At 38.4% G+C, this 9,196-nt stretch overlaps 1 long non-coding RNA gene across 1 annotated transcript; it reads left to right on the top strand.

Annotated features, from left to right (window-relative positions):
• Nucleotides 1-391: 391 nt before the first annotated feature.
• Nucleotides 392-5,890, top strand: LOC105472841 (uncharacterized). Its single transcript, XR_981860.2, has 3 exons — nucleotides 392-481; nucleotides 2,713-2,763; nucleotides 5,868-5,890. It is a non-coding gene; the product is annotated as an uncharacterized lncRNA (long non-coding RNA).
• Nucleotides 5,891-9,196: the final 3,306 nt, after the last annotated feature.

Consider the following 9,196-nt stretch of genomic DNA (forward strand, 5'->3'; position numbering starts at 1 on the left):
TTTGGCAATGATCTCTCATACATTACAATAATTTAAAAATGATCAGACAGATCAAATCTGTGATCTTTAACTTTTTTCGGACAATATATGCAACTGATGTGCCTATTATTCCTTTGGCCCAAAACTCACTGATGAATTAAGAAATGGCCATATGGGAGTGTTTGTTTTCACATTTGTAACAGTTTGTGTATAATTTTTAAATCCTTATCTATCACATTGCAAGAATTCTTTCTCTCAGGCTAGTAAGTTGGGGAGGAGCTGGTTCTAGGATATGTTTCTAGAACAGAAGAAGAAAAGGCAAATTTTTTTCAATATATATCTTGGTCAACTGAAAGCCAAATGATTTATGACCTTTCATTTTCTCATTTGCAGCTCTTCAAGTTGTACCTGAGCTGTATGAGCTTCTCTGACAACCTAAATTGCTTTGAGAACAAAGACTATTTAAAATAAAATCATACGAAGACTGATTTGACACAGGCATGTGAGTATGACAGGGACATCAATAGGAATTGGTGGCTCTACTGAGAAGCTAGGTCTCTCATTCAAAATAGCACAAGTCATGGAGAACAGCCTCATTCGATCGAAACTTTCTCAGAATCATAACTATACTACACATGTCCACACCTACATAGGAACTGGATAAATCTTCAGTGTGGGTATAGCTATTTATCTTTTTTTTCTGCATTGGGAATTCAAGTGAAGCCTTTGCTAAAACACTGTTAATCACTGCACTCCAAATGCTGTTATACTAGTTATATATTTGGTTGAAGAGGTTGTTCGTTGTAATCAAATCGGCATCACTCAATACAAGTATGAAGATTCTCCTGAAAAAAAAAAAAATACAAATGCTTGAATAGAAAAGTAAAAGAGGACATTATAGTGTTCCTTCTCCAGGAAAGGGTACATTCCAGTGATGCTCGTACTAAAACCATGTTATTGTTTCAACCTATGCATTAAGTATATTTGGAGCATTCCAAACCCTAATAGATATTCACCATAAATCCAAATACACTGACAACCCCTCTCACATCACCTTTGTTCAATTAATCTGGAGACTGATCAATTGTTCGATCGGTCTCAATCAATTGGAATATGTTTTAGCAGTTTACTTACAATAGAGACTTCAGAAATGTAAAATATCACACACACACACACATACACACACACACACTCCCACACGACAAAATTTCTTTGCTTGACCAAACTTTGAACAGTTTTCTGAACCTTCTTCTAGGTCCATCTGTGCAGTTCCTTATAAATACAATTTTAATAAGAACCTAGCTGAGTCAGTTTAGCAAAAACCCCCAACATTGAGAACTGATCACCCTCAATATCTGATTTGGTTCCTTATTTTCTACTTCCAGGTGATGCCTGCCTTTGGCAAGAGTCCAGTTAGGGCTGTTTAGCCAGAATAACCCTTACCTCTGATGTTTTCTCTTAGTAATTCCGTGTCCACTCACCCTCACACTACTCCTTAGTAATTCCGTGTCCACTCACCCTCACACTACTCCTTAGTAATTCCGTGTCCACTCACCCTCACACTACTCCTTAGTAATTCCGTATCCACTCAACCTCACACTACTCCTTAGTAATTCCGTGTCCACTCACCTTCACACTACTCCTTAGTAATTCCATGTCCACTCACCTCACACTGCTCCTTAGTAATTCCGTGTCCACTCACCCTCACACTACTCCTTAGTAATTCCATGTCCACTCACCCTCACACTACTCCTTGGCTATAAATCCCCACTTACCCCGGAGGTGAGCCCAATCTCTCCCCCTCACAGCAAAATCCTGTTGCAACAGCCTCAATACCTATTGCGGTAGTCCTGAATAAAGTCTTTCTTACCATGCTTTAACAAGTATCATTGAATAATTTTTTTGTTCATCACACACAACTCGCATAATAAATATATATTAGCCTGGACACATACCCACGTTGGAAGGGTAGTGGATATATCATATGTTTTTTGTTTAAAGTCAAATTTTTTTCTAGCCTAATAAATTAACTGCAATTTAGAACACATTTTATGGAAAAAAAATGTCACATATGAAAGGAACTTACCTGCCTAGGGTTTTCTTTCTTTCTTTTCTTTCTTTCTTTCTTTTTTCTTTTCTTTTCTTTAAGTTTCTTTTCTCTTTTCTTTTTCTTTCTTTCTTTCTTTCTTTCTTTCTTTCTTTCTTTTTCTTTCTTTCTTTCTTTCTTTCTTTCTTTCACTTTAGACAACAATGCATATATTTTGGAGACTGTCAGTATTTAATCAGCCAACCGATCTCAATCACTGATCTTTTGTATGAAAGTCTTCACATCACCATGTGGGCTATAAATATTTTTCAAGATAAATTTGGCACAATGGCTGCCTTTGATGTACTCACTCAACAAGTGTGCATTGGGTACCCACCATGAATCAGGCACTTTTCTAAATATTATGCCTAATGAATTTCATGGATAGGATCCGTTCCTTTGAGTCTCCATCTAATGGTAGAATTGAGAGTGCAAAAAAAAAAAAAAAAAAAAGATGATAAACACTTCAGTATGTAAGGCAAAAGACACGGTTCTGACCACTCTAGAATGTGTGTCAATATAAGTGTTTTCAAAGAGGAAAGCTTTTAAAATCTTCCTGATGAAAAGGGAATATGTCAAATCTGATTTCTGCTTCCTTTCAACCCTGTGCTATTTCCATAGTATTTTAGCTTTGCTTTTCTCCCCAGTAAAACGGAGATAAGAATGCCTGTACTTTCTGCCTGCTGCATAGGATTGTTGTAAGTATCAAGTATTTTTGCTGTTGTTGTTGCTGTTAGTAGTGGTAGTAGTAGTAGTAGTAGTAGTAGTAGTAGTAGTAGTAGTAGAAGTAGAAGTAAGTAGAAGTATCACTAATGTAACTTTGGGCAAGATCTATTTTAAATAACTCTAAGCCTTTTAACAAGTTAATCCACTTTGTTTGTTTGTTTGTTTGTTTTTGAGATGAAGTTTTGCTCTTGTTGCCCAGGCTGGAGTGCAATGCCGTGATCTCAGCTCACTGCAACCTCTACCTCCCGGGTTGAAGCGATTCTCCTGCCTCAGCCTCCCTTGTACGTGGGATTACAGGCACCTGCCACCATGCCCAACTTATTTTTTGTAATTTTAGTAGAGATGTGGTTTCACTATGTTGGCTAGGCTGGTCTGGAACTCCTGACCTCGCCCCAGCCTCCCAAAGTGCTGGGATTACAGGCGTGAGCCACCACGCCCTCAATCCACAGATACATCAGTGAAGAGGGAATGGGCCAAAGGATAAGAGAGAGAGAAGGGTAAAGAAAAATCAAACAGATATCAAAGATTGAACAGGCAAGTTCTGAATTCAATGCCAGATCAAGAGCCTGTTACAAAATTTTCCTGTGCTACTCCATTTCCTCTACAACTAACTTATTTTCCAGTTCATTTCATTGAGATAGTAAAATAACTCAATCTAATTGAGACTGTTAGTAAAAAATAATTTTCACTGGATTTTTATAATGCATACAGTGTGCATTGGAAGGAATAAGAGTTTTCTTTAAGTGGATAGGTAGCAAAGCCAGAAATCGCAGAGTATAGCATTTATAAACCACTCATCATATGAGGAGCATACCCCCTGGAAACCAGAAACAATTGCATTTCACCCTAACACCCTGGAAGCCAGAAACAATTGCATTTGACCCTGATAACTGAATGGGTTCTGTGCACCCAAACCTTACTGTTTTAAACAAGATAATAAAAATGTGCTTCAGGGGAGATAAATGACTCCCCAGAGAGGGGCAAAAGACGCACTCCTCTGTAAGCTTTAAAATGTTAGTTATAAGAGGGAGAGATTGTTATCCCTGTAATTCCCCCAGGAGGAAAGGCACGGGGTGTAGAGAAGACTGGCACAACGTGAGTTCAGGGAACATTTTCATTTCGGTGAGCATCTGCTGACAGGTAGTAAATCTAATGGTAACTGTCATGCAGTGTGGGTGCCTTTCTTTGTAGTAAGCGTGGTGAGAGCACCTTATACCTCCTGGCATAATTGCTTTTGTTGTATTTAAGCTTAATGGGAGTTTAAAAACTATAAGAGAAACTAAAAGAAAAAGATTGGCTATATTTAAAAAGAGAAGCTCTCTTTAACAAAACTGTATTATTTTGATGCATATCTCAACCTTATGATTTTGTATTTTCTCAATGTTGCATAGTATATTTTATAAATACTCTGAAAATTCTTAGTCTGGATTTAGATGGAGACTCTATATGTGTACTGTTATTGTCAAAAGGGAGAATGGAAGAGCTTAAGCAGCAGTAGAGACAATAATGATGTGGCTTTGGCTGCCAAGGACTTGATGGACAAGTATTGCTTAGAGACAAATGTAATTGCTTGTTTCAACCTGCATGTATAAAAGGAGGTCATAGAGTTTTAGATTTACAGTTAGATCGAGGCTATTTCTGAAGAACAAAATAACTACTTCTCTCTTGAATACATTTATCATGTTTGTTTCTTAAACAAAATTTTGAATTCCATAAAACATGTATTTAATATAGTGGGTTATATAGAAGCAATAAATTATGTTAAATACAGTGAATTAGTGTTAAAAGGTTTATGAGAATGATTAATTACAAATATAAATATTTATTGTCAGGACAGTTACAAAGTAATCTAACTATACAATAAGAGCAATGAGACTTGATACTGGATTATGCAATTTCCTATAACCAGGAACTGCCCAAATTTATTTACCAGGAGTCCTCTTGGATCTCATCAAATGGCATCATTCCAATATGTACAATATTATTACACGGTTATGCTCTGTCAAGGACTGTTCTAACTGCAATTTGATCCTGAGACACCTCTGAGGAAATCTCTCTATCTCAATTCCAGCATAACATAATTTTCCCCTTCTGGTAAAGGTAGTTCAAGTTTATTGATTCTAGCAATTGAAATATGTGGCTTCAAAAAACTTGGAATAACTAAGGGTTGTCAAGGTCACGAAGTGTTTTATCAGAGGAAACTGCAGGTATACTACAGAGATTTGCTGTCAGGGTTAATTTTTCTCACTGAATAGCCACAAAAAATTATTTAAATATTTTACTTTGTCGTTACCATACTGCACAGTATCATTCAAAACTCACAACTGGCTCTATTTTTGGAAATTTTCCAAAGCTTGAATAGCATCATCGATAAATAACACTTGTTAACTGATCGCACACTGTCAGGTCATGTGTCTGAATAATTTGCTGTGTAATTTTCTCACATTAGTCAAATTAAAATGTGGAAATGCATATACTTTCCTAGCCAGTTAACTTAATGATAGGTGATGTGCTAAAATTAATTATCTGCCATGTCATATTATTCTAAATTTGAATGAGTTTCTCATTTGACCCAAAGATTTGCAAACGTTGTGTAAATATAGGACACCAACTAATTTATTCCATGCATGTTCATATATATTATATGGAAAGTAATGTCTTCCAAACCTTATACAAATTTTGTTGCATATTAGTTGTGGGGATTTGAGGTGGGTCAGGTATAAAGACAACTAGATCCAAGTAATACAGATATGACCCAGGGTTTACTGGGGACATGGACTAGAAACGCAGTAGCAGAATGGACACTGTCTCCCAAACTCTGATTGTTCCACAGCCTAGGCTGTATATAGATGTTCTGTGTGCACCACAGAGATGCCTGCCTCAACTGACAAGCTGAACATGCAAAGAAAAAGCCACTCCATACGTCATCCCTGCCTCCCCACCAGTTTTTCATGTCTTCAGGTTAGGCTGAGAGGGAAGAGAACATTTAGTTTCTGTAAGCAACAAGACATACATCAAGGGAACAGTCTTGTGTGCCAGGAATGCTGACATCAAATAATTTTCTGTCCCTCCGCAGACTAATCAGTCATGATGAGCCAGCTTTGAGCAAAACAACAGGAAGGGGAAAGGAAGTGAGCCTCCAGGCCACCCAAATCGTTTCCTCATCAGCCCACCCCTTGGTGCTTGGGGTATCATTCAATATAAGCTTCACAATTAGTTCTGATTGATGCTACATCTTAATGGGTTCCACAGTACTGTCTGAGAATAGTGTAGTTTTCTAAGAGTAGTCTGGTATGCTTGAGAGGCAGGAACACCATCTGAACAATATTAAGGAAACTACAAAAAAACTGGATTAGATGCAAAAGGATTGATCCCACTTTCTGAAGAATTTGCCTTATGAGTCATCACCAAGATTGCTTGTTATAAAACATTTGGAGAAAAAGAGATGACTATTTACTCTCAACCCACTCCCCTGTCATTTCCCAGGGATGAGCATGTACACGCCCACAGGAACTTAAGTCTGTCATGACCACCTGAGAATGAGGCAGCTGACTGATCAGTTTTCCGAAGTGATAATTTCTTTGTTTAGTTGTGGTTGTCATCCTAAGTGACCTCTGGGGGCAGAGGAGGGTGGTCTGAAAACCAGCTGAAACACAAGTTTACCTTTGCTCCAGGTACCCTTGATATGAGAATACAATCTGTCTATCCATCCCCTTAGATCAAAACACCTACTGGATAAAACTTTTACCCATTTTCTGACATTGCAGATGACACATACACACAGAAAAAAAGAAAAAAAAACAGAACTGTATTATTCTGAAGAGAAATGAACTATACAATTCCTCCTCAAATAAGGAAGGGAAGGACTCTACTTTGAAAAGGAGTGGAGTATCGCAGGAGCTCAGCTGAGTCAGAGGAAGCCACACTGCCAGGTGTGGGAGTAGCCAATGAAGACAACAAGCCAAAATGAGAAACAGTCAAGCCTCCTATGACTTATTGCCATAATACAAACAAGAGGCTAACCTGGAGAAATCACCATTTCCTCCTCCGTGTTCTCCCCAGAAATGGCACCAGAAGAGGATCAGGAGAAATAGTTAAGGCGTGAGAATTATATCAATTCAAGTCAGAACTGTAGAACTCTCAACACATAATGATTCGGCAATACCATCCAAACCCCTGCACTAAGAGATGACCAAACTCCAGAATGGCTTCTGTAACAGCAGCATAAGGCTGTGTTCCTAGGATGACCCCAGCTCTCCCCCAACTCTACATCCTCCCCTTTCCCCTTAAAATGTCTGTCTGAGAAAGCTCAATGTTGCCAAATGAATTTACTATTTGCTCATCAAAAACCTGCTGACGAGCAGAGAGGCTGTGGAAAACCGTCTTGGAGCAGCTACTTCAAAGACCGTGCTCCATTCAGGCTGCTATAACAAATACCATCGACTGTGTGGCTTTTAAGCAACACAAATGTATTTCTCACCATGCTGGAGACTGGAAGTCTGTGATCACAGTGTCTGCATAACGAGGTTCTGTTGAGAGCCCTCTTCCAGGTTGCAGGCTGCTATCTTTTCATTGTGTCCTCACATGGTGAAACGGATAAGAGGTTTTCAGGTGTTTCTTTTATAAGGGTTGTAATCCAATTTATGAGGATTCTACCCTAATAACCTCATCACCTTCAAAGACCCCACTTCCTAACACCATCATGATAGGAATGAGGTCTCAACAAATAAATTTTAGAAGTATACAAATGTTCACTCTATAGGCAGTTTGCAATTATAAATCATTTTTTTAAATCTCTTGTGATGGACGTGAAGCTGACACTCTAAACTGTTTCCTCAAGGACCTGAGAACCATTTCTGAAAAGCAAACGTTCAGGGAGATAACTTGCTCTTACACCCAGTCTCTGTGGGAGGACAGGGACTAACTCCTGGGGGCCCTTGCCTCCTTGTCACCTGTCATTATGCCTAGGTGATAGGATGGCTCAGTAGAATTATCTCCAAAAAGCAAAATTAAAAACCAAACAGGGCACCAGGATGAGTAAAACACAGCTTATCTTGGGTTTCAAGTATCTTCTGAGGGAGTAACTGAAATACACTACTAATGCCTCATGATACTAGATAAAATTTATTGGGGGAACCTTCAAGCAGTGATGTAGCACAGTGCATGGTTTCCCTTATTATTCTACAGCCTTATGTTGGGCATAGTTGTTCTTTATGCAGTTTCACTGAGACCACAACTGATATCGTTTGGCTTTGTGTCCTCACCCAAATCTCATCTCGAATTGTAATTCCCATGTGTGGAGGAAGGGAGGTGGTTGAATCATGGGGTTGGTTTTCTCCATGCTGTTCTCATGATAGTGAGTGAGTTCTCATGATAACTGATGGTTTTATAAGTGTGTGGAAGTTCCTCCTTCACTCCCCTCTTGCCTGCTGCCATGTAAGACGTGCCTGCTTCCCCTTCTGCCATGATTGTAAGTTTCCTGAGTCTTCCCCAGCCTTGAGGAACGGTGAGTCAATTAAACCTCTTTTCTTTATAAATTATTCAGTCTCAGGTATGTCTTTATAGCAGTGTGGAAATGGACTAATTCACCAGCTGAAAAGAGTATATTTGGACCAGCAGGAGTGAGAGTACCTCAACAGAGTGAGCAGGCTGTGTTCCCACCCTATGTTGCTATCTATAGCACGAGCCAAGAGGTCCCAGGTAACACCTATTTTTTTCCAAGAAACCAGAAATTATATCAAGAAATTCCTAGACTCAGAAACATACCTAGGAAATATGCATAGTGAGTATCATGTCTATTCACAGAGGCCCTGGAGAGCAGCTTTGCATGGCAGGAACACACAGATGAACCAGAGGTGTTGTCTGTCTGCAGAACACTTATTCTAGTGGAGCCATGTCTCTGCTCAGCTTCCAACCTGGCAAGAAAATCATGTTCCAGGGCTATTACAATTGTTTTTCCATCATATAACTACATTTCTTCCACATTTTTTACTATATCCAGGAAAAAAAAGTCAAGGTTTAAAAAATGATATATTTTGTTTGAGTTTTGATTTATTTTTAGTAGGTTAAAAAGAAGTTTCGTATTGTACTTGACTGTGGTGTGTTTATGTAAAAAACAGGGCTCTTTCCATCTTTCTTTTATTTATTTATTTATACACTTATTTATTTACCAGTTCAAGGTCTTCTGGTATGTGTGAGTTTACTTTGAATGGTGTTGGGGACAAATATAAATAAAACAAAATTTTAGACACTGAGAATTTTAGAATAATGTGGAACTCAGTCCATAAGGAGGTAAGAACCACAAACTCTATAGGGAAATATAAACATATATTAGACAAGTAATTTCAATACTTTATTACAGTAGAAAGGCCTAGACAATGAAGTTGAAAACCATGAAAGAGAGAG

Source organism: Macaca nemestrina, chromosome 4 (genome assembly GCF_043159975.1).
Source record: "Macaca nemestrina isolate mMacNem1 chromosome 4, mMacNem.hap1, whole genome shotgun sequence".
NCBI lineage: Eukaryota > Metazoa > Chordata > Mammalia > Primates > Cercopithecidae > Macaca > Macaca nemestrina.